This window comes from Macaca mulatta, chromosome 11 (genome assembly GCF_049350105.2).
Source record: "Macaca mulatta isolate MMU2019108-1 chromosome 11, T2T-MMU8v2.0, whole genome shotgun sequence".
Taxonomy (NCBI): Eukaryota; Metazoa; Chordata; class Mammalia; order Primates; family Cercopithecidae; genus Macaca; species Macaca mulatta.
The window spans coordinates 59270097-59296341 of NC_133416.1; the positions used below are offsets into that span (position 1 = coordinate 59270097).

Here is a 26245-nt window from a genome sequence, read left to right on the forward strand (position 1 = left end):
GCCTGGGCAGGAGTTGGAGCTTACCCCAGGAGCAGTGAGGTGTCTGGAGGGTTTCATGCGGGAAGTGACATGTTAAGATCTGGATCTTAAAGAACTTGGCGGTAAGTTTGTGGTGGCTAGAAGTAGAAAGGAGGCAAGGAGGCTGTTGTCAAAACCCAGAAAAAAATGATGATAGTCGCCTGGACCAGAGGTAAGAAGAGGGACAGGCCTGGGACACCAGCTGTGGTCACTGGTTGGATGTGAGGGATGAGGGAGAGAGAGGAGGGGAGGACGATGTTCTGGTTTCTGGCCTGAATACTGTGTGTGCGATGGTGCCACCCACTGAGAGGATGTGTTATCAGTTAGAACTTTTTTGGTCTGAATTTATAGAAAACCCAAACTATATTTGGTTCAGGCAGAAGGGAGTATATTGGCCCATGTAACTGAAAAGTCTAGGGGTGGTTCTGGACGTAGGCCCAGCATGATTCAGGGCTCCATGGTGGGAGCAGGCCTCAGTTTCCCCTCTTCCTATAGCTCTGCTTGCCTGTGTCGGCTTCTGGCAGTAGAGCCTGGTGGTTGAAAGCAAGGACTCTGGAGTCACGTGGTCTGGATTTGAATTCTGGCACCGTAGTTATTAGCTCCATGGCCTGACAAGGCCCTGAACCTCTCTGTGGCTCAATTCCCTCCTCTTTAGGTTGGGAAAAAATAGGGCCTAGCTGGTGCCATGTTTTGTTAGGATAAAGTGAGATCCACACATGTAGGGTGCTTGGCACATACCTGACACCAAGAAAATGCACTGCGAGTGTTGATGGTGTGTGTTCCCGGCCTCCACGTGAGGCAGGGTGTTGGCTTGAAGCCTCTCAGGTTCAAACCTATCAGGAAAAACGGAGGTCTTCTCCCATGTCACTTGGGCCAAACCCCGGGGTTTGCTGCTGTTGGGCCTGTTTGTGCTAACCCTGAAACAGTACTACGCTGAAAGTATGGAATGTTCTAGACTTTGGTAACATGCTGTACTTGGGTTGGGGTAGAGGTGGAGGGAACACCACAGACTGCAGGGTCCAAAGCAGAGGGGGCTGTCTGTGCACCAAATCTGGGCCTGTTCCATCCTGGGGTGAACAGATGCTGGGTGGCCATGAGATAACTCATGTCCGCTGCCGATGGGGCCATGGGCAGACGGGCAGCAGACGAACTCAGCTGTGGCTCCTTGAGTTGGAGGGGAGCTGTCAGGTGGACAATGAGTGTATAGGACTGGAATTCAGCAGAGAGTTCTGAGCCCTGATGCTGCTGGAGGTGGAAAGTGAAGCTGCAGGAATGCATCAGAATGAGGCGAGGAGGCAGGGGGTGGAAGATGCAGCCCTAGTGGACCACCACGTAAAGGCAGGGGCAGACAAGGAGTGCTCAGGGATAAGGGAGGGAGCCCGAGGAGTGGACTCTCTTGGCAGTTGAGGAAGAGAGGATTTCGGAAACTGAGGGGTTGGACAGGGGCCTCCGTACCCTGAGCAGTTCTGGGGTGCTGGGAGGGGACCTGAAGCCTGGAACCTTGGAAGGAAGAAGTGGGGAAGCCTTCCGCCCAGCTGAGCTGCTCCCAGCACTACCCCTCAGGCTCTGAAAAACGCTCCACACAGAGGAAGATGGTGGTGCAGTTGCCTCTGGTCTGCAAGCCCACTGCAGGGTGAGGAACAGACTTATTAGAATATACTCCTTCATGCTGTGTGAATGCTTTCCCAGGCACTTGTCTCACCTAGGCATAATAAGACAATAAAAAAATAAAACAAACACACAAAAAGGATCTTCATCCTGCTCCACAGCTGCCAGGCTGCCCTTCCCAGCCGCAGCTGACTTCCGTGAGGCTTCTGTGAGTCCTGCCAAGAGGCCAAGGCTGCAGCCGCATGCCCACACCCACCACTCCTCTGGGTGTTCACCTGCCCCGGCTCAGAGCTGTGGCCCCTCTGAGATCCCTCCTTGAGAGGCTGTGCTTTATGGCCACGCCTTCTACTCTTTCAACCTGCTCACTCCCACATTGTCCCTCTGGTCCCTTGACCTCTTTTACCTCTGCTTCCTCCCTGACCCTCAGCCCCTTCCCAGCTGCCCCACTTCCAGTGTAGATTGCCTGGTGCATTACCTCAGTCACTCTCTTGCCCATGTCCTAACTTCACTCCATCCACAGAACCGTCCCGGTGAAACCTCATCCCTGGATGACTGCAACTCTCTATCCTTTGGACTTTTACCCAGGCTGCTGGGTGCCCCCAAAGAGTATCACACCCTTGAGCAGACTGATGGCACTGAGAATGGTCACTGGGTCCCGCTGCCTGGCCCTCGCTGCAGCCAGCTGTCTCCCCTGCTGCATGACTGCAAGCCTTCCCCGCTCTTTCAAACCTGACCCTCCCACCTCCCAACTCTGCTCAGATGCCCTCTCCTCCTCCTACTTCCCACGGAAAATAAGTGGGCAGAGGAGGGCTGGGCCTCCGCCTCTGCAGCCCCTCCACCCCGGTGCTGAGCCGCCCTGCTTCCTCCTCAACTCAATTCTTCAGTTGCTCCTCTGTTGGCTGTCGCGTCCAAGCACACTCCGGTTTCTGCCACCTTAAAATAGCGCTCTTTGCACCCACTGCCGCCTCCGGTTACTATCCTATGTCTCACTTGTCTTTACAGCCAAACTTCTCCAAAGAGTTACCCACGCTTGCCGTCCCCACTTCCTTGCCTCCTGTTTATGTCTCCATCCTCTTCATCCTGGCCTCACCCCAGCTAAGCTGACGGCCAGGTCTTCAGATCCCCTGGGTGGTTGCTCCAGAGGCTGCTCTCCCGGCCACGTCTGCTGTGGCTGGCCCCTTCTCGCAGCTCTCCCCCTCCTGTGGCAGTTCCCGAAGAAGATCGGTGCCATCAACAGGAGAGGATGAGACTGTGGGCTCCAGAAGAACACTGCTGGGGCTTCCCCCTGGGTCTGCCACTTGCTGTGTGAGTTAAATCCTCTTCATCCTTAGGAAAATGAGATAGTGATCATACCCACTTGGCAACACTCAAACAAGATGAAGGGCAGCTTAGTGTCTGGACACTGGGGCTCTGGAGCGCCTGCCAGGTTGAATCCAGGCTCCCTCAGTTCCTAGGCCTGCCCTTGGGGCATCTCCCCTCTCTCCTTGAGAGTCTTGTACCAAGGTTTCCTCTTTCCTCTCTCAAAACCAAGTTCCTCCAGGCTGTCTCCTAGATCTTCCCCTGGGCTCCCTGCCCTTCCCCTGCATGGAAATTGCCACCTCTCTGCCCATGGCTCTGAAATCAGCAGCCCCAGCCTAAGCTGGCCCCTGAAGGCCACGTTAATCTTGCCACCCATTCTACAGATATTTTTGAGCAGCTACTGTGCCAGGCACTGGAGACCGTGTTGTACACGGGACAGAGAGCTCACGTACTTGCTGGTGGGAAGGGCCCTTCCGTGCACCTGTGAGCAAATGCATGAGGTGCCTGCAGAGAGTGACTGTGCTGCAATGGAAAGACAGCAGGGTGACGGGGTGGAGACCTGTGGGGGACTTTCATGAAGGTGGCCAGGGAAAGCCTCTCCAAGGAGGTGACACTTGAGCTGAGACCTGACCTGTGAGGTGACTCCAGCCAGGGAAGATCTGGGGCACAGTGTTCCTGCCAGAGGGGCGGGAAGTTACCGGGGTGGGAATGAGCCTGGTGTGTCTGAGGGGACACCAAGAGGCTAGTGCGGACAGAGAAGGACTGTGGAAGGTGCCAGAGCACACCCACAGCCAGGTTCTTCCCTCGGGAGCCATCTCCCTGGCAGGTTCTGCATCTTAGAGGATGGTTTCTCCACCCCAGCAGCTGTCCCTGATTCCCCTCCACAGCCAGTGCGTCACCAAATATGGTCCCTTCTGCCTGATGGAAAGCTTCGTTTCATGTCCCCGGCCGCCACCTCGCCTTGCACCTGGTCCCTGTGTCCCTTGGGGCTTCTCAGCCCACCCATCCTCCACACTGTTGTCAGAGTCGTGTTTAGCAGAGGAGCGTTCTGTCTGGCCACACTATCCGATCCCTGTTTCACACTCTCTCAATGTGGTGTCCACTGCTCATAGGATGGCGTCTTCTTGTGGCCCCTAAACTGCTGCCCTCTTGAGTCACTGCTCCTTCATCTCTCACTACTGTCCCTCACATGCTCCACCATCTCTAGTCTTCTGGGCCATTGAGGATGCTGTGCCCACCCTTCTGCCAGGCACCGAGTCTTCAGTGGCCGTGGAAGAGTGCTAGGCTCCAACCATTCACCCCTCATCCAGCCGCCACTGCTTGTAAAGCTTGTACTGCGTGCCAGGCACTGCTCTAGGCACCAAGGGAACGAAACTGGTGGAATTCCCTGCCCCTGTGCTGCCTGCTTTCTTGTGAGGTGAGACAGATGATAAACCACACAATTTAAAAATAGAGCCTGTCAGATGGTGTATTAACTCCTGGGGCTGCCATAACAAATACCACAAACTGGATGGCTTGAAACAGCAGAAATTTATTCTCTGATAGTTCTGGAGGCCAGAAGTAGGAAATCCAGGTGCTGGCAGGGCCATGCTCCCTCTGAAACCTGTAGGGGGGTCGGGTGTGGTGGCTTACACCTGTAATCCCAGCACTTTGGTAGGTTGAGGTAGGAGGATCACTTGAGTCCAGGAGTTGAAGACCAACCTGGGCAACATAGTGAGACCCCCTCCCCCATCTCTACAAAAACATTAAAAAATTAGCCGGGCATGGTGGTGCATGCCAGCTACTCTGGAGGCTGAGACAAGAGACTCACTTGAGCCTGGAAGGTTGAGGCTGCAGTGAGCCATAATTGTGCCATGCACTCCAACCTGGGCAACAGAGCAAGACCCCTGCCTTCAAAAAAATCAACAAACAAACAAACAAACAAAAACCTGCAGGAGAATCCTTCCTTGCCTCCGCCTCGCTTCCAGTGGTGACCACTGGTGGTGGCCGGAAATATCTGGCGTCCTTTGGCTTGCAGCTGCACAGCCCAGCTCTGTCCCATCATATGGTGTTCTTCCCATGTCTCTGTCTCCAAATTTCTTATGAAGACACCAGTCCTCTTGGATTTGGGGGCCCACCCCAGTCCAGTATGACCTCATCTTAATTTAACTAATTACATCTGCAATGATCCTACTTCCAGATAAGGTCACATCCTGAAGTGCTCAGGGTTAGGACTTTAGCACATCTTTTTGCGGGGGGACACAGTTCAACCTATGGAGCAAAGCAAAGCAGGGACGGTGCATGGAGAGAGCAGGGGAAAGGCTGGAATTTTAAATGGAATTATTAGGGAAAGTGTCGCCAAGAAAGTGTTTGTTTGTTTATGTATTTATTTATTTATTTTTGAGACAGAGTCTTGCTCTGTTGCCCAGGCTGGAGTGTGGTGGCATGATCTTGGCTCACGACAACCTCCACCTCCCGGGTTCAAGTGATTCTCCTGCCTCAGCCTCCTGAGTAGCTGGGATTACAGGTGTGTGACCACCACACCTGGCTAATTTTTTATATTTCTTGTAGAGACGGGGTTTCACCATGTTGGTCAGGCTGAGTCAGGCTGGTCTCAAACTCCTGAACTCAAGTGACCTGCCCGCCTTGGCCTCCCAAAGTGTTGGGATTACAGGCATGAGCCACTGCACCCGGCCAAGAAAGTGTTATTTGAGCGAAGACCTGAATGAGAGTGGGCAATAGGGAGAGTGGGGAGGGGCAGGGTGGAAGCACTCCAGGTCATGGAACAAGTGCTGAGACCCAGAGAAAGAAGCATGCCTGCTGTGGTCGGGGAACCCCGGGGAAGTCCAGGGAGCTGCAGTGAGTGAGCAAGGGAGCACCGATGAGAACACAGAGAGGCTGCAGGTGAAGTGGGTCTTCCATGGAGAGCCAGAAAATGGACTTGTCTTGCACATTTTCTTAGGAAGCCACTCAGAAAGAGTGTGCTCTACCCAAACCAGAGCATCAACCTGAAAGGATGGAGGCCTCTTCATGCTCTGGGAGAGAGGAAAGACCGGGCAGCCTGTCTCTTGAGTTCTCAGTTGTTGTTGGAAATCCACAGATGGCCGCAAATGCTTGTTGGCTGGAAATCCATAGATGGCCAGTGTGTGGGGCAGCTTCTTCTTGAATACAGGTCCCATGCCTGGCTCCCATCCTCACCATCCTCCCAATACACACAGAACCTCACTGGACGCCCAAGATGTACTTTAGTGAAGGATCAAGTAAGGGTTCCAAACCCACAAAGGTGATGAAGCTTAGCCACCTCTCTCCTTTCTTGTTTTTATTTTTGTTATTTTGTTCTTATTAAAACAGGGTATTACTCTTTCACCAGGCTGGAGTGCAGTGGCGCAATCACAGCTCATTCTAATCTCAAACTCCTGGGCTCAAGTGATCCTCCTATTTCAGCCTCCCCAGTAGCTGGGACTACAGATGTGCGCTGCCACATCTGGCTATCTCCTTTCCACCATATAGAGTTCCCTGATGTTTTTGCTCCACGGTTTCAGGTTTCAGGTGGCCATTCAGGGAGCTGTCCTCAGCCTGAGCCTCTGCTCTTTCTGCGTGGGGAGCTCCTGGGGGCTTCAACTCAAGCTCCATCTTTGGAATCTCTCTCTTCTTGAGCAACCCAAACCCATTCACCCCTATGAGAGCTACTCTTTGTTGAAGTTGACAGTCTATGTGGTGAACTCTCCTCTTTTCTTGACTTTGAACCCATTCCTTGCAAAACAATCTGGCTCAAGGTGGCTGTGTCTCCTTCTTGGACTGGTTTGCATGATAAGAGCCGCTATATTAACTGGGAACTTCCTTGCCCAAGCCATCTGCTCAAATGCCAACTCCGTTAGGATGGGGATTTCTGCTGTTTTGCACTGCACATGGAGGACCATGGAGAAATATGTTATGGAACAAGGGGCACTGCCCCTTAAATTTTTCCTTTGATCATAGAGTGGGGAGGAGGGGGGAACTGTAAATGTATGATAGCTCCTTAACTTTCTCAAACAAAAATGTATAAACTCCCAGAAATGTCCTAGAATCTAACGGAGGCACATTAGAGTTGGTCATATGATATGCTGCTGGCGTGAACAGAAGATTTAGGGAAGTGTTAACAGCAAGGTTTAAGGAGGACAGTTGGTAGACTTACAGATATTGTCAGGCTCATCTTTTGGATTTAGCAATAATGAAGTTTTGTGAGGAAATCAAATAATTCCAAAATGTTTTCAAGGCTGTCAATTCTTTAAATACCACTCTTCATGGATTTGCATTTTCTCCCAGTGTGCAGGCGGGATGGAGAGGGACATGGCCATGTAACTGGTTGAAAATTTGAACGGCATGCTCTTGTACCTGCGAGGGCGTTCCAGAGGCTATGAGCACATTGGGAGCAGACTCAACCACTTCAAATGCACAGGTGGCTGGTGAATGGAAGCTTTGCTGCCTGCTGGTTCCCAATTTTGAATGTATCTTTTTGTTTAAAATGTCTTTGTTACAAACTAAATGTTACAAGAATTGTAGGGGAAATGAATTAAAAGTAGAAACAATATTTCATCCTTTGTCATTTTAGAGAAATGATGAATATTTCAAAACCATTTGTCAGAAAGCAGGGAGTTATGTCCCACTTCTCCTCCCCGAGAGACCAAGGTGGTGTTTCTTTCAGTGGGTTCCCAGGTCCCCTAGCACCAAGGGACTTTTGTGGGTGTTACTTGAAAAAAGGGTGGCTAATAACTTGAGGAGTTTGTATTAAGCAAAGATAAACAGGCTTCTTTATTGTAGTTCTTTAAAGAGTAGCGGGATGAATCTAAAACAGGGAGAGAGGATTTCAAAGCAGATTTGGCCAAATAATTCTTTTACCTCCTTCTTATTTTTAAAGGATCATCTCATGGGACCACCATTCCAACAGACATGCTTTGGGAAACATTCTAAAACCTTCCCTTTGGAAGAGTACAAAAATTTTAGAAAACAAAAAACAAAACAAAACAAAACAAAAAAAACCACACAAAACAAAACCATGCCACTTCAGATGCATTTCCTTTGCTTTGTCAGGACAACAGCCTAAAATTAATTTTATTTCCAAGGATCGTAATGCCATGTTACTAAACTTAAATTTAATTTTTTTTAGTAAAGTAGTTTTTTAAAAACTCTTTTAAAGAGTGATTTAGAGAATACACATTTTGGGCTGGGCATGGTGGCTCATGCCTGTAATCCCAACACTTTGGGAGGTTGAGGCGGGCAGATCATGAGGTCAGAAGATCGAGACCATCCTGGCCAAAATGGTGAAACCCCGTCTCTACTAAAATACAAAAAAAAAAAACAAAAAAAGATTAGCCGGGCGTGGTGGAGCACACCTGTAGTCCCAGCTACTCGAGAGGTTAGGGCAGGAGACTCGCTTGAACCCAGGAGGCAGAGGTTGTAGTGAGCTGAGATCTCACCACTGCACTCCAGCCTGGTGACAGAGCAAGACCCCGTCTCAACAACAACAACAACAACAAGCAACAAACAAAAAACCCCACACAGTTTGGAACTACAACTTACATGAAACAAACCTCTACAGGGAGTGATGGCCAAGGATGTTCAATAATTTCACACAGGACGGAAATGTGGCCCCAGAATTTCATTTTTGCCACAACTATCTTACCCAAACTTTGTTGTAGTCTGTGGTTCCAGCAACTTGGCTGGTTTTCCTGCAGCATAGTTATCACAAGGAAGGCCTGTTCCTTGCAGGTGAACTATTTTGTTTGCTGATCTCTGTGGCAGCCCAGCAACCCTGTTGTCTAAAATGAACTGACCCAGAGACCGGGGTCAGTAGCCTGGGCCATTGGCTGAGGTATGGGGATTCCGGGCCAAGCCCAGGGAGCCTAAAGGCCTGACTTGCTGTTTCTGCTGGGAAGTTGGCTGTATTGGCCAAGAGACTGGTAATGTTTTATTAAATTAATCAAGCTTGTCTTGGTATGTTTTTATCATGTTATACATTTGGAACTTTAGCTTCTGAGTTGTAATGCTGGCTTCTGTGGTTATGGCTGAAGATTGTCATGTTGGCTCTATTGCTGGACTAACATAATGGAAATGGACAGATTCTTTATTCAACTGGATTATCATTCAACAAAAGCAACCCTTTTGGAAAAATCTGGCTGGGTAGGGTGCGGTGGCTCACACCTGTAATCCTAGTACTTTGGGAGACTGAGGCAGGTGGATCACCTGAGGTCAGGAGTTCGAGAACAGCCTGGCCAACATGGTGAAACCCTGTCTCTATTAAAAATACAAGAATTAGCCGGGCATGGTGGTGGGCGCCTGTAATCCCAGCTACTCAGGAGGCTGAGGCACGAGAATTGCTTGAACTCAGGAGGCTGAGGCACGAGAATTGCTTGAACTTGGAAGGCAGAAGTTGCAGTGAGCTGAGATTGCACCACTGCACTCCAGCCTGGGCAACAGAGCAAGACTCCATCTCCAAAAAAAAAAAAAAAAAAGAGAGAAAGAAAAATCTAACTTGAACAATTCCCACAAAGCTTTTTGAAATTTTTTTTTTTTTTTTTTTTTTTTTTTGAGACGGCGTCTTGCTCTGTCACCCAGGCTGGAGTGCAGTGGCACAATCTCAGTTCACTGTCACCCAGGCTGGAGTGCAGTGGCACAATCTCAGTTCACTGAAACCTCTGCCTCCCAAGTTCAAATGATTCTCCTGCTTCAGCCTCCCGAGTAGCTAGGACTACAGGCGTGCACTGCCACGGCCAGCTAATTTTTTTGGTGTGTCTTTTTAGTAGAGACAGGGTTTCATCATGTTTGCCAGGCTGGTCTCGATCTCCTGACCTCAGGTGATCTGCCTGCCTCGGCCTTCCAAAGTTCTGGGATTATAGGCCAGAGCCACCGTGCCCAGCCAACACAAAGCTTTGTTCTTGTTGGGTTAAGGCTCACTCAAAGAGGGAAACTCTTCCACGCACATCCAGGTAACCTGTGCCTTTGTATGCCCTGGGATGTTGGTCAAGCTATGGCTTGGCCTCCAAAGGCACTTGCGGCTGACCGTTGACTGCTCCTCCCTCCTGCAGTGCTCTCACCTCTTGGCTCTGTAGCGCTCTTTGCTGTCCTTGCACCCTCTGTTGTCAGTCAGTGCAGGTGTTCTCTGGACTTAGTGGAGCTTCTGTCTCTCCTCTGGGTCTCTCATTTTAAAGTCTAGCTTGAGTGTCTTCACATGGTGCTGGGGATCTTGGCTCACTGCAACCTCCGCCTTCTGGGTTCAAGCAATCCTCCTGCCTCAGCCTCTGGAGTAGCTGGGACTACAGGCATGTGCCATCACACCCACCTAATTTAAAATTTTTTTTTGTAGAGATGGGGTGTCACTATGTTGCCCAGGCTGTTCTTGAACTCCTGGGCTCAAATGATCCACTCTCCTTGGTCTCCCAAAGTGCTAGGATTATAGGCATGAGCCACTGCGCTTGGCCTCCTCCCACCTGCGCTTCTTTTTTTTTTTTTTTTTTTTTGAGACGGAGTCTCGCTCTGTCACCCAGGCTGGAGTGTAGTGGCGCGATCTCGGCTCACTGCAAGCTCCGCCTCCTGGGTTTACGCCATTCTCCTGCCTCAGCCTTCCGAGTAGCTGGGACTACAGGCACCCGCCACCATGTCCGGCTAATTTTTTTGTATTTTTAGTAGAGACGGGGTTTCACGGTGTTCGTCAGGATGGTCTCGATCTCCTGACCTCATGATCCGTCCGCCTCAGCCTCCCAAAGTGCTGGGATTACAGGTGTGAGCCACCGCGCCCGGCCTTTTTTTTTTTTTTTTTTTTTTTAAGTTTTTCCATTTGCTGTACTTCATGCTAAGTAGACTGCACCTTTTGCTGAGAGGAGTGCCCAAAGTCACACCATAAAGGGGCCTGTGACTATGTGTGTGGGGGTTGTTGTAAGTGTCTTTTTTTACATTTTTAAAATTTGTTTTTAGAGACAGTCTGGCTCTGTGACCCAGGCTGGAGTACAGTGTCACAATCATAGCTTACTGCAACCTTGGAGACCTGGGCTTGGGTGAGCCTCCCACCTCAGCCTCTTGAGTACCTGGGTCTACAGGTACATGTTACCGTGCCCAGCTATTAAAAAAAAAAATTGTTTGTAGAGATGGGAGTTTTTTTATGTTGCCCAGGCTAGAGTGCAGCAGTGCAATCATAGCTTGTCCCAGCCTCAACCTCCTGGGCTCAGGTGATCCTCCTGCCTCAGCCTCCCAAATAGCTGGGGCTAGAAATGAACACCAACATGCCTGGGCAACAACAGTTTTTGTAGGGATGGGGTCTTGCTGTATTGTCCATGCTGGTCTCAAGCTCCTGGCCTCAAGCCATCCTCCTGCCTTGGCCTCCCAAAGCCCTGGGATTACAGGGGTGGCAAGTCTCTTTCGCCACATCTACTTGGAGTGGGCAAATACGCTGCCCACTAGTGGTGTCTGCTGGCTGGGTGTCGGCCTGAGGAGGGGCTGCTAGGCAACTCTAGATGACTGTCGCATGAGGAAATTCAGGCCCACTGTTGTCAGATCTTCTCAGTTTTCAAGAGGAGATGGAAATCCAGATTTTTACATAAATTCTGCTAATCTAAAAATGTAGCCTCTGGCCGGGCTCTGTGGCTCACGCCTGTAATCCCAGCACTTTAGGAGGTTGAGGTGGACAGATCACTTGAGGTCAGGAGTTTGAGACCAGCCTGGCCAACATGGTGAAACCCTGTCTCTACTAAAAATACAAAAATTAGGCTGGGCGCAGTGGCTCATGCCTGTAATCCCAGCACTTTGGGAGGCCAACGCGGGTGGATCACCTGAGGTCGGAAGTTCAGGACCAGCCTGGCCAACATGGTGAGACCCCGTCTCTACTAAAAAAAATACAAAAATTAGCCGTGCATGGTGGCACGCACCTGTAGTCCCAGCACCTCGGGAGGCTGAGGCAGGAGAATCACTTGAACCCAGGAGGTGGAGGTTGCAGTGAACTGAGATTGTGCCACTGCACTCCACTCTGAACGATAGAGCGAGGCTTCATCTTAAAAAAAAAAAAAAAAAAAATAGGCTCCATAAGAAATCAATAGTGTCAGCCAGTCTAAACCTCCATCTGTGACCTGAAGCTGGCCTATGGGCTGCCAGTTTCTGACCTCTGATGACTGACAGAGCTGTCTTCAGTTTCAGTTCCCTCCTGAGTATCAGAGCCATACACACAACAGCCTATCAGATGCTTCCACTGGGATGTCCTGAGGCCTCTCAGTTTCCATGTGTTCAAAACTGCACTTGTCATCTCCAAGCTGATTCATCATGGGTTCCTGTTCTTAGTGATGATACACAAGCACCCTGTTGCCCCAGCCAGACCCCCAGGAGACCTCCGAGGCCCTGAGCCTTCCTTCCCTTTTTCAGTGGATCTCCATGATTTCCTGGCTCTGCTCAATTGTGGCATGCCAGTTCTCACGAGCGCAGGCCTCCATAACAACTGTTTCAGTACCGGCTGAGTGGTTAAGTTAAATATTAAAAAGCCAGTGCCCGGCCGGGCGCGGTGGCTCAAGCCTGTAATCCCAGCACTTTGGGAGGCCGAGACGGGTGGATCACGAGGTCAGGAGATCGAGACCATCCTGGCTGACACGGTGAAACCCCGTCTCTACTAAAAATACAAAAAACTAGCCGGGCGAGGTGGCGGGCGCCTGTAGTCCCAGCTACTCGGGAGGCTGAGGCAGGAGAATGGCGTAAACCCAGGAGGCGGAGCTTGCAGTGAGCTGAGATCTGGCCACTGCACTCCAGCCTGGGCGACAGAGCGAGACTCCGCCTAAAAAAAAAAAAAAAGCCAGTGCCCTGACAATCCCAGGGTCCATGCCCTCCCCATTTCTTTGCCACCAGCTTCAGGCCCCTACCCTCCCTCACCTGGACCATCTTCACAGCCTCCTAACTGGTGTAGCTACTTACATTTGAATTAATTAAAAGGGACCAGGCTTGGTAGCTCACACCTGTAATCCCAGCACTTTGGGAGGCTGAGGTGGTGGATCACCTGAGGTCAGGAGTTTGAAACTAGCCTGGCCAACATAGTGAAACCCCGTCTCTACTAAAGATACAAAATTTAGCCGGGAGTGGTGTCACGTGCCTGTAGTCCCAGCTACTCGGGAGACTGAGGCAGGAGAATAGCTTGAACCCAGGAGATGGAGGTTGCAATGAGCCAAGATTGCACCAATCCAGAACCCAAGAGAGGGTTCCAGGATCTTGCACAAGAAAGAATTCAAGGTGAATCCATACAGTAAAGTGAGGGCAAATTTATTAGGAAAGTAAAGGAATAAAAAATGGCTACTCCACAGGCAGAGCAGCCCCGAGGGCTGATGGTTGCCCATTTTTATGGTTATTTCTTGACTATGTGCTAAACAAGGGGTGGATTATTCATGCCTCCCCTTTTTAGACCATACAGGGTAAATTCCTGTCGTTGCCATGGCATTTGTAAACCGTCATGGAGCTCGTGGCAGTATAGCTGTGAGGATGTCTTGGTTTTGGTGGGTTTTGACCAGCTCCTTTACTGCAACCTGTTTTATAATCAAGATCTTGAACAACTTGTATCTTGTACTGATCTCCTATCTCATCCTGTGACTCAGAATGCCTTAACCATCTGGGTATGCAGCCCAGTAGCTCTCAGCCTCATTTTACCCAGCCCCTATTCAAGATGGAGTTGCTGTGGTTCACACGCCTCTGACAGTCGGCTAGGAAGAAAAGGAGGAGTGGCCGGTTGCTGGGGAGGATCTGTCGACTTTCCCAGAGGTGGTTAGCTGGGAGGCAGCAGCAACCCCCTCATGTAGGAGTGGGTGAAAATCCAAGAGGCACCCCTATTCTTTCCCTCCTCCAGCCTCAGGGAGGAACAGTCTCTGCCCACAGCTACTTAATGGAGAAGTTTGGGGAGGTGGTGGTCCCCACCCACCATCCCCCCACACCTGCTGTCCCCCCAGCTCCAGCTGCACTGGCCTCCATCTCCTCTGAGCATGCTGTCCTCACCAACCTCAGGGCCCTGGCAGAGGCTGGGCCTATGGCCTGGAACCCTTCCCCCGAGGGTCCCCTGCCCATGCTCCCTTACCCGTGCTGTGGGTGGCTGGGGACCTGTCTCAGCTTAAACATACCCCGTATAAGCTCTCAAGCACTCTGAAAGGGTGGCCAGGGTGTTGCAGAGCCTGCTAGGTTCTTCACAGGGAAGCTGTGAGTCCAGGAAAGCCAACCACGCAGAGCCCTTCTCGCGTTCTGGTTCCAGCAGGCCCTGGGGACCAGGAAGCAATAAAGGATTCTGGACAGAACAATGGGGACCTCTGGAGCAGCACAGGCTCCTTGCAAATGTGGAAATGCTCTTTTCTCAATCTCATTAGTCTGAACTTCTAGTCCCGGGGAGGTGCTCTGATGTCCGTCACAGCTGGAGCCACCTGGGAAGGAACTGGCGGGACTGTCGCGCCCTCTAGTGGGGGGTCCTGAGAAGGAACCAAATGCCAGGATTCAGTTCATTGTGGCCCGAGGACCCCAACCACTTCTCCCTCCAAGCCCCCTCCCACGGTGCTGCTGAGGGCTGGCAGCAAGGACTTGCCTCTTCTTCTTCTTCCACCCTCCCCTTGCTGAGGCCTAGGGTGCTATTTAGGACCGCAGGACTCAGATCTGACGCTGGTGATGAAGGAAGGTGAAGGGGAAGGAGGCTGGGAGCAGGGTGGTTTCCTGATGGGCAGGGAGAGAAGGAGGGAGTTGCTGGGGGTAGGGGGACCCCGAGAGCAGCTGGAGTGGGGATACTGTGGGTAGGGAGTCACTTCCTTGGGAAGGTCCGGGATCTTTAGGTACATTTTTATGTGAAACTCAAGGGAAAGTCCAAGTCAGTTGGGACTTTAACAGTTTTCTCTCAGAAGAGGAATAATTCCCCTTGAAATTGCTCAAACATGTCAGTAAAGAAATGTGCATGACTGGTAAACGTGTCCTCGGGAGGTTTAAGGGATGCAGTGGCAGTGGGAGCCCGTGGCACTCATTTCTTCCACGTTGCAGCAGAGAAGGTGTCAGCCTGCTGAGTAGCCAGGAGGTTTATGGGGCAATCTAAGGTTCTAGAGGTGGCGAAACAGCAGCGGGATAAATAAACCAGAGGACATATGTAGTGGTGACAGAGACCAGGTCTTCTGATGGTGCCCAGAGAACAGAGAATTCCGCCAACCCTACCCTGGGAAGAAAAGGAGGGTTCCAGCTTCCCAGGGTCCTTCCCAGGAGTTCCAGGAGCACAGATGAGGTTCCTTCATGTGTGCTGGGCACAGTGTCCCAGCCCTCAGCATCCGTACTTCCTCCTTCTACATGTCTTTCTGGACTGCTGAGATGAGAAAGCCAAATGCGCTTCCCAAACTCCCTGCAGCTAGAGCACACTGGGCGCCTCTAATAGACAGTGCTCGGCAGGATTTGGCATGGTGAAGGCCATCTTCCTGCCGCTGCTTCTGCTGACCAGCAGGGTTGTAGAAAGTGGCTGTGGCCTTTGGACTCTGTGTTCCAGTGTCTGGTCATGAGTGTCCTGGGTGTCCCGGCAGTTGTGGAGGCAGCAGCAGTGCAGCAATTATTGATCCACAGATGGCAACGTGGTGGTGGGTGGGTGTGTCCTTGAGCTCAGCAGCCCCACTGGGAGCCTCCTGCCTCTCCAGCTGCCACCCACCACCCACTCCCGTGATTTTACAAGCACCTGATTTCCTGTGCCCCACTTGCTCCTACTTTTTTTTTCCACCTAGAATGGTTTGTTTCTGCACTGCTGATGCAGTAGGCACACAGCAAAAGCTGGCTTGGATGGATAAAACAGGAGTTGAATCTACTTCTAAACAGATCTTTGGGACCATTGGCTGTGAAAGGGAGGGTCACAGTGGATTGGCGGTAGGAAGTAGGAGGAACCCCAGAGGTGCAGGGCTGGATGGAGCCCTGTGTGATGGAAGGCAGTGCGAGGCGGGAGGGGAAAGTGTAGTTGGGTCGTGAAGCAGAAGCTCCTGGGAGGAGCAGCCTCTGGCTAAATGGTGACATTGACTGAGTTGACCTTCAGGACCTTAGACTCTCCTTCTCTCCTCACTCTTCCCAGGATCCTGTTAGGGTGGACTTTTGGTAAAAACACAATGGCCCAGGTGCTCCATCCTCCCTCGGCCACAGTTGCTCCCTGCAGAGGCCTGGTGAGCCCACTGACATGGAGGCAGAAGGGGTGTCAGGGCCCAGTACTTCTCAAGGGTGGTGGGAGAGGGGTTAGGAGGAGCTGCTTTAGAATAAAAGTCCCCTCCAGATCGAAGCCTTCGATCTCTCTCTGGGAATTCCAAGCATCAGCTGTGGGAAGGGGAGTTATTTTTTGATGTTAGGACACCCTGAAATCATAGACCTGAACTGGCTGAGGAGACCTCAAGAGGGCGTCGCTTATGGCGTTATGGAGCATGGCAGTTTAAAACAAGCTCCCACATTCTTTGACACTCCTTCCACGGAAGTGGGGTGTATGTCCCCACCCTTTGAAACTGGGGAGGCTTGTGACTGCTGCCACCAATACAGCATAGGGGATGCAAGGCCACGTGACTTCTGTTTTGTTTGTTTTTTTTTTTTTTTTTTTTTTTTTGAGACGGAGTCTCCCTCTGTCGCCAAGGCTGGAGTGCAGTAGCCGGATCTCAGCTCACTGCAAGCTCCGCCTCCCGGGTTCCCGCCATTCTCCTGCCTCAGCCTCCCGAGTAGCTGGGACTACAGGCACCCGCCACCACGCCCGGCTAGTTTTTTTTTTTGTCTTTTTTGGTAGAGACAAGGTTTCACCGTGTTAGCCAGGCTGGTCTTGATCTCCTGACCTCGTGATCCGCCCGTCTCGGCCTCCCAAAGTGCTGGGATTACAGGCTTGAGCCACCGCACCCGGCCTTTTTTTTTTTTTTTAACAGAGTCTCGCTCTGTTGCCCAGGCTGGAGTGCAGTGGCGCAATCTCGGCTCATTGCAAGCTCCACCTTCCAGGTTCACGCCATCCTCCTGCCTCAGCCTCCCGAGCAGCTGGGACTACAGGTGCCCGCTGCCACACTCGGCTAAGTTTTTGTATTTTTAGTAGAGACGGGGTTTCACCATGTTAGCCAGGATGGTCTCGATCTCCTGATGCTGTGATCCACCTGTCTCGGCCTCCCAAAGTACTGGAATTACAGGCGTGAGCCACCACGCCTGGCCCTTTCTTCCATTTTTTTGAGACAGAGTCTCTCTCTGTCACCCAGGTTGGCATGCAGTGGTGCGATCTCAGCTCAGTGCAACCTCTGCCTCCCAGGTTCAAGCGATTCTCCTGCTTCAGCCTCCCAAGTAGCTGGGACTACAGGTGCCTGCCACCACGCCCAGCTAATTTTTGTATTTTTAGTAGAGATGGAGTTTTGTCATGTTGGCCAGGCCGGTCTTGAACTCCTGGCTTCAAGTGATCCACCCACCTCAGACTCCCAAAGTGCTCGGATTACAGGCGTGAGCCACCGCACCGGAAGGCCACATGACTTCTAAGTGCAGGTCATTAAAGGCCAGGCAGCTTTGGCCTGGGTGTCTCAAAATGCTGTTCTTCAGGTGTCCCACTCTGACACTCCCTCTGAGAACCTCACTGCCAAGCTATGAGAAGCCATGGGGAGGTGCCCTGGAGGTGCTTCAGTTGACAGTCCTACCTGAGCCATGGTCCTGTCCAGATATGGGAGTGAAGAAGCTGGAGCAGTGAGTCCAACCCAGCCGTCCCAGTCACCCCCCAGCCATTCCAGTGCTCCCAGCTGAGGCTCCAGGCTTCAACCCGTCACACCCCACACCCAGTTCCAAACCCCTGACCTCCCCAGACTCTGAAACATAATACAGTGATGGCCGTTGTAGGCCATGATGTTGGAGGTGGTTCAAAACACAGCAGCACCTCAGTGCAACGTGGGGTCACTGTCCCTGCAAGAGCCCTGCTGTGGGCTGGTTGCTGACTCCAACATCAGTGGGTTGTGGTGGGGCCCGGCCCCTGTTAGATTCACATTCCCAGATGCACCTTCTGAAATCTGCCCCTCCACCGTGTGTGCCACCCTCACATGGCAGCCAGGTCACAAGTGGACCCCATCACAAGGCTCAGTGTCTTCACCTGGCTCCGCAGAAATCCCATGACTGCAGTGTTTTGTGATGTTTAAGAGGACCTCACTGAGAGGTGGGGAAGGCAGCCTCCTGCCATTGTTCTCACCGGTCTTCCCTTCCCCCCTTCCCCCTCCCTTCCAGCCCCCAACACCCCATCCCCACTGTTTCTCCCTTTATAATGCAAAGGAGCTTCCCTCTGATGCCTGGTCACAGCCTGTCCTGCAGACCTTAGGTGCTGGCCTGGCCTCCAGACAGGCTTATCCAGGCATTTCCCCACAAATAGGGCCTCTACCGCAAACTGGGCAAGCAGTCTCTGCTTGGTTGAGCAGGTGAACAACAGGACCCAGCCCTCTCAGGGGAGCAAACACTGTGCAGCTGGCAGGCCTGGATTTGGGACTGGCTCCGCCAACCATTGCTATTGAGCCCTCAGGCAGATTTGGCCATTCCTCCGAGCTTTGGTTTCCCCATCTGTAAAACAGGGATGGTGTTAAGTCCTTGTTGGGGGCTATTCTCCCTCTGGGAGTGTTGGTAGTGGAGACTGTGCCAGGAAGACATGCAGTTAGACACAGTGCTCAGGTGCCGGCCAGGTGGCCCTGGAGGAAGGCAGTGGCATTTCATTGGTAGCTCCTGGGACATGAGCTCATCTATAGACTTGTCTGTTGCATTAGAGACTCAAAACAACAGTGGTTTAAACAACATGGAAGCTTGGACTTCTCTCACATAACTGTCTTGGCAGGAGACTTTCAGGGCTGGAACAGCAGCTGCACAGGGCCAGTGCCTCAGGCTCTTTCATCTGGTTGCTCTGAAGGTTGATGGACAAGTTCGATCTGAGATGGCCAGCCACCACCTCCTCTGTGTTCTAGCCAGAGAGAGGGCACAAGGCAGGGAGAGGGTATGTTCAGGTTATCACTTCTACTCCCCTCTTGTTGCTCAGGACTCAGGTGTGTGACTCTCCCAATCGCAAGGGGTGCCAGAAAGCAACATGGGAAGCCATGTGCCCAACTACAGTTAGGGCTCCATGACTTCTACAGAAGCTAGGGGACAAAAGAAGAGTCTGCCACTTCTTTTGATTGAGGGACCCACCTCAATCATCCACCCACCTACCTTTTCCAGTCATCTCAGCTGTTGAGGGTGGGGAAGGCGCTGAGTTACAGAGATAGAAAGATATGTCCCTGCTCTCAAGGGACAACCAGTCTCTGGACTCAAGGGGCAACCAGTTCCTTGGCAAACAAAAGTGGGTAGAGGGTGTTCAGAGCAGGGCTTTGAAGGGCTGAGCTGTCCAGCCGGCTGCTGGGTACTCCGAGTTCTGGTCCTGACCAGACCCTCTGCCCTGGGAGAGTGTGTCCTTGGACCACGCTGGCCTCTCTTCTGGAGGACTCTGCATCCCTGAGGGTTGTTGGCATGGTGTCCTCTGTGTTGGTCAACAGTCACATGAAGTATGCTTTCCTTTTGCTGCAAAAGTGATTTTTCAGGACATAGCCAATCCATTGCATCACTCAACGTTCTTTACAGGAAGGCCCAAGCGAGCAAATTTTATGAGAAAGTATTGTAAGGGGAAAGGTTTGTCCCTGCAGAGCAAACAGTCTGCTTCCTGCAGATAGTAATGGATCAGATTTCTTCTTCCGCCTTGGCTGCCTCGAGACGTCTGTAATCGTGGCATCTGTTGCCGCCCAGTTCTGCCTTTTACAATCTCTGTTTTCTGTAGCCTAGCATTTTACATCTTTGAAGGATGTCGCCTCCTACATTCTCAGTCTATCATTACTGATAAAATAGAAAACGAGGGAAGAAGCAGACCTGGTGGCCATGAGGGCTGGTACCATTGCTGTGCTTGAGTATCGGCATTGTCTCTAGTTTCCCAGCACCCGGGGCAGAAAGGGAGGGTTTACAAGACTGTCTCCGCAAGAAGGAAGCAGAGCGATGTTGTAAGAGAAGCCAGGCAGCAAGCTCTGAGCTTGCGGTAGAGGCCCCTGCAGCAGTTCCGGGTGCAGAGAGACCGGGAATCTGGGCACTGATTGCAGCTCCACCATCAGAAGCTGTGTGACCCTGGAGAAGTCACTTAACCTCTCTGTGCATCAGCGTAGTAATAGTTGCTGCTAGATGGGTTGTTGGAAGGGTTGGATGTTTAAATTAATGCATGCAAAGGGTGAGAATAGAAGTTGGCACTTAGTAAGTGCTCAATACACGTGAGCTTGCATTATGCTTGTTATGGATGGAGGAAGGATTAGGGGGAGGGGGTGAGTATTATGGAGACCTTTAGCTCCATAAGTGTTGATAAGGATTTGGAAACCCAACAAAACCTAGAAGGCAGAGGGTGGGGGTAGTAAGCCCTGATGTAGAACTGCCAGCTGTGTTTTATCTCACTGAAGGTGGAGATTGGGATTCACTGGAATGGAGGAATTCAGGGTGGGGGCTCAGCTGCTTGGCATGGGCATGTCTGAGGTCATCCTCACTGTGGGCAGAGAGGCATGCCTGGGGACCTTCTTGATTCCTTTTGAGGCAGGTCTGAATTGAGTATACACTGACTGTCTGGTTTTGAGAGCCTGGGGCAACCTTGATTGAGGGTGGGCCTAGGCCCATAAGAAGGTAGCCTGGCCCTTCTATGTGAGGACAGACTGGCAACGGGACAGTTTCTTCAGAAATGGTCCCAGAGGATTTTAGGGAGGGCCTGGCAAAGGCCGGATCTCTTCTTAACCACCTGTGACTGTTGGACTATTATTATCTGGACGTGAGATGCAAGCAGGAGCTCTGAAGATCAGAGATGCTGGGACCTCTGAGATCACAGGGGGAAGGTGGGAGAAAGAGAGTGGGGAGACGATCAAGAGAAGCTGAGAGGAAGGAACACTAGGAAACATTTGAAGTGATGAATGTTTATTTTGATTGTGGTGATGGTATCACAGTGTATGTATATGTCCAAACTCATCAAATTGCATACGTTAAACATGGGCAGGTTTTTTTGCTGTATCAATTTCTCAATAAAGCTATAAAAATGAACTGTTATACATCAGTAAGACAAAGTTAGACAGCCCACTATGAAAATCTGAGAGATTTGAACAGGCACATTACAAAGGATAATACCCAAATAACCAATAAGGATGAAAAGTTGTTCACCCTCACCAGTTACCAAGGAAATACAAAATAAAACCACAATGAGGCCGGGAGCGGTGGCTCATGCCTGTAATCCCAGCACTTTGGGAGGCTGAGGAGGGTGAATCACTTGAGGGCAGGAGTTGTCCAACATGGCGAAACCCTGTATCTACTAAAAATACAAAAATTAACTGGGCATGGTGGTGGGCGCCTGTAATTCCAGCTACTTGGGAGGCTGAGGCAGAGAATTGCTTGAACCCGGGAGGCAGAGGCTGCAGTGAGCCGAGATTGTGCCACTGCACTCCAGCTTGGGTGACAGAGCGACACTGTCTCAAAACAAAAACAGCAAACAAAAGAACAAACAAAATCCCCACAATGAGACAGCTAGCTCTAGCTCTACATCTCCATCAGCATGGCTAGAACAAAAAAAGACTAAATTGTTGGAGAAACAGAATTTCTCATACATTGTTGAGGGTTGCACAAATTGGTAGAGATACTTTGGAAACTATTTTGACATTAAGTATCAAATATGAAGATTCTCATATCCTAATCCTAGGCTTATGGCCAATAGCAATGCATGCATATGAGCACCAAGAGGTGTTCATAGTAACTTTATTTGTAATATGCAGAATGGAAACAACCCAAGTGCCCATCAACAGTAAAATGTATTCATAAGGCCAGGCCCGGTATCACGCCTGTAATCCCAGCACTTTAGGAGGCTGAGGCGGGCGGATTACGAGGTCAGGAGATTGAGACCATCCTGGCTAACACAGTGAAAACCTGTCTCTACTAAAAATACAAAAAATTAGCCAGATGTGGTGGCGCACGCCTGTAGTCCCAGCTACTCGGGAGGCTGAGGCAGGAGAATGGTGTGAACCCGGAAGCGGAGCTTGCAGTGAGTCGAGATCACGCCACTGCCCTCCAGCCTGGGCGACAGAGCACGACTCCGTCTCAAAAAAAAAAAAAAAAGTATACCTAAATTATGGTGTATGTAGACAATGGAATTCTACACAGCAATGAGAATTTATGAACTACCAGAAATGCATGCAAAGCGTGAGAATAGAGAATAGAGCATGGTACTTAGTAAGTGCTCAATAAACATGAGCTTGCATTATGCTTGTTATGGACAGGGAGGATGAGCAAGTATTATGAAGACCTCTAGCTCCATAAGCGTTAATACAGTGTTGATAAGGATTTGGAGACATTTAACAAGATGAATAACACAAATCAGACATGAAAGAAAAAAATACTGTATGGTTCTAGTTAGATTAAGTTCAAAATCAGGCAGAACTAAACTATAACATTAGATATTTACAGTGTAGAAGGCCAGGCATGGTGGCTCAAGCCTGTTATCCCAGCACTTTGGGAGGCTGAGGTGGGTGGATCACTTGAGGCCAGGAGTTTGAGACCAGCCTGACCAACATGGCAAAACCCCATCTCTACTAAAAATACAAAAATTAGCCAGGTGTGATGATGCACTTCTGTAATCCAGCTACTCAGGAGGCTGAGGCACAAGAATCACTTGAACCCAGGGGATGGAGGTTGCAGTGAGCTGAGATCCTGCCACTGCACTCCAGCCTGGGTGACAGAGTGAGACCCTGTCTCAAAAAAAAAAAAAAAAAAAAAAAAGAAAAGAAATTTCTAGTGTGGAGATAGAGGGGTAGGCATGAGAGAGGTTAGTGGGGTGGTAACAGTTCTCTTTCTTCACCTGGGTGGGGATTAAACAGGTATTTGCTTTATTATGATTTACTGAGCATTTTTAGTTTTTGTGAATGCACATATATGTGCGTATATATTTTCTGTACGTGTGTTATACTTAATAAAAAAGTTAAACGTAAATCATACACACACACACACACACACACACACAAAAGAGAGAGGCTGAGAGGAGTTGCTCACTTCTTTCTGGGGAGGAGGGTCTCCGCCATCTGGCATCCCACTAGGGGTCCTGGGAAGGAAGGAGCTGAATCCAAGTGCTGGGCTCAGTCCACAGTCCTTGGCGTGCTCCTCACACACCTGCCGAGTTCCAACACCATGGCAATCACCTCCCTGGCCCTACTGTGAGTCTCAGGTGGCCCTGCACAGATGTCTCTTCCAGCCTCTCTGCAAACAAGCCCCAGAAGGCCACTTTCTCCCAGAGAGCTCAGGACTCCAGGCAGCCCGAGGCCTCCTCCCTGTCAGCTTCCCTTTTGCTGTCTGCCTCCAGCTGTGACTTCTGTGCTTTGGCCAGAACAGCCATTCAGCTGTTGATTGGTTCATTGATTATTCTTCTTCTTTCTTCTTCTTCTTCCTCTTCCTCTTCTTCTTCTTCTTCTTCCTCTTCTTCTTCTTCTTCTTCTTCTTCTTCTTCTTCTTCTTCTTCTTCTTCTTCTTCTTCTTCTCTTTTTTCATTGAGATGGAGTCTTGCTCTCTTGCCCAGGCTGGAGTGCAGTGGTGATCTTGGCTCACTGCAAGCTCCGCCTCCTGGGTTCACGCCATTCTCCTGCCTCAGCCTCCCAAGTAGCTGGGACTACAGGCGCCCGCCACCTCGCCTGGCTAATTTTTTGTATTTTTAGTAGAGATGGAGTTTCACCATGTTAGCCAAGATGGTCTCGATCTCCTGACCTCCCACCTTGGTCTCCCAAAGTAGGGGGATTACAGGCATGAGCCACCCCACCCGGCCTCATTTCTTCTTCTTCTTCTTTTTTTTTTGAGACAGAGTCTCGCTCTGTTGCCCAGGTTGGAGTGCAGTGGAGCAATCTCGGCTCACTGCAAGCTCCGCCTCCTGGGTTCATGCCATTCTCCGGCCTCAGCCTTCCAAGTAGCTGGGACTACAGGCGCCCACCACCACGCCCAGCTAATTTTTTTTTGTATTTTTAGTAGAGACAGGGTTTCACCATGTTCGCCAGGATGGTCTCGATCTCCTGACCTGGTGATCCACCCGCATCGGCCTTCCAAAGTGCTGGGATTACAGGCGTGAGCCACCGCGCCCGGCCTCTCATTTCTTCTTTTTAACAAACCTTTTATGAGCACATATTATGTGCCAGATGCTTTGTGAGGCACTGAGAGTACAATGATGAAGAGTTCCTGCCCGCACAGGGCCTACAGTCTGGCAAGGTCCTACGGACATTAGCCGGCCAATCCCTCAAATGACGAAAAATTGCAACAAAGGCTACAAGGGAGGGGCTGAGACTTAGTCCGTAGCACAGGGAACTGGAAATGTGTCTGTGCGGAAGTGATATGTGGCCTTAGTGGATCTGAGGCTCGAGGAGTTAACTGGAGAGTCAGTGGGGGATGGAAGAGCATTCTAGGCACAGGGAACAGCATGTGCTGAGAATGCATGGTGGTGATAGGTGAGGGTGGTGAGCAAAAAAAAAAAAAAAAAAAAAAAAAAAGCCAGAGAGGCTGGTGCAGTGAGGCTGGCTGGGGAGGAGCTTACTGATTTGGCAGCACACTCCTGAGAGACAGGGTTTCACCCCCTGGCAAGGACTCTGGGAGATGAGGTCAACTTACTACTAGGATGGAACCCAGAAGCCCAGAAGAGACAGATTGCAGACAGACTGCACGAAGTGAAGTTGCAAGGCCAGCCTTGCTGTGGCAGAGAGTAGAGGAGGGGAATAAAAGGCTCTGGGAGTGTGGCATGCTGGAGGGGATATGGTGTGTATGGCCAGGAGATTATCCTGATACGTTCTTGGGGCAGGACCAGAGCACACATCATTTACAACTGAAGCAAAAGAAATGGGCTGGAGAGAGGGGCACAGAACCCCCTAAACACGTGGGGAGGCTCTCCTCATGCCAGGCTGGTGGTAGGAGGGGCTTTTAGAGACCAGGCTCAGTGATTGCACAGGGAGGGGTGGGGTGGGCTGAAGGAGGATAGGACCCTGTCCATAGACACTGTCCATCATCTCTCGTGATGATTGTAATGAGCACAGGGCTGCAGCCAAGGAAACCTAACCTACAGAGCTAGGAGATGGTTAAGAGAATACAGTGTTCCTAGGGGCAAATTAGATGAAGAACCAATCCAGAAACTGCCCAACTCGTGCCATCAGGAGAAACCAAGGATGGATGACCATAAGACTGGGCAGTTATGACCCTGTGTCTGGTTTCTGGACATGGAAGCAGAGGAAGAGAATGAAGAGGAGGTTGGGTCTCTGTGAGGAAGGAACCTGCCACACCACAACAGCATTAACAGGATTGATTTCCCCAGCCCTTTCCCAAAGGGACCTGTGGCCACTTGCTTGGAGAAACTGTAGATGGGGGAAATGGTAGTAGCCAAACATTCAAGGGCTTTTAGACATGGAGCCTGAGTTGAGCTCAACACCCAGGAACACGAAGCATCACCGTTAGAGTGGTGTGTGGGGGTTTCGAAGCGTCTCCCTTCAAGAGATGAGCTTACTTACCCTTCCCTTGAGGGTGGGTTGGACCTAGTGACTCACTTCTCAAGAATAGATTATGGCAGAAGGGAAGGCCTGTCACCTCCAACGCTAGATGAGGGGTTGGCACACTTTTGCTGAAAAGGGCCAGAGAGTAAATATTCTTGGCTTTGTAGGCGATATGGGTTCTGTTGCAATTGATTACTCAACCGTGCCATTGTAGTGTGAAAGCAGCTGTAAACAATATGTAAAGGAATGAGTGTGACCAGATTTGGCCAGCAGGCTGAAGTTTGCCAACTCCTGGACTGGTTCATAAAAGGCATCCTGACTTCTTTTCTGTCCTCTCTTATATCAGTCTCTTTGGAGGAAGCCAGCTGCCATATCATGAGGTCAAGTGAGTAGTCCGAGGAGAGGTTCACGTCGGTAGGTGCAGGACCTGAGGCCTTTTGCTTGCAGCCACGTGCATGAGCCATCTCAGAAATGGATCCTCTGTCAAGCCTCACCAGCAGCTTAACTGCAACCTCATAAAAGACCCAGAGCTAGAACCAGCTGCTAAACCATGCCTAAATTTCAGACCCACAGAAATTATGAGAGGATAAATGTTTTTGGTTCTAGGCTGCTAAGTTTTGGAGTTATTTGTTACACAGCAATAGATGACATATCAGGGGACAAGTAAGGGCTGGGTAATAAGGTGTCCTAGCCAAGGTCTGAACTTAAAATGGCTTAAAGTTAATCACATACACCCAGTGGCCATTTCTTTGATCCTGAGATGTATAATTGGGATTAAGAGGGAGTGCAACCCCCACCTTAGGTCCTTGGCCTGTGGGGTAGGGCTATCAGAG

The 26245-nt window shown here is 50.7% G+C and overlaps 1 long non-coding RNA gene across 1 annotated transcript; it reads left to right on the forward strand.

Annotated features, from left to right (window-relative positions):
* The first annotated feature begins 17 nt into the window (after window positions 1–17).
* Window positions 18–7913, forward strand: LOC144332919 (uncharacterized). The gene is made up of 3 exons (XR_013401125.1): window positions 18–101; window positions 2835–2931; window positions 7210–7913. It is a non-coding gene; the product is annotated as an uncharacterized LOC144332919 (long non-coding RNA).
* Window positions 7914–26245: the final 18332 nt, after the last annotated feature.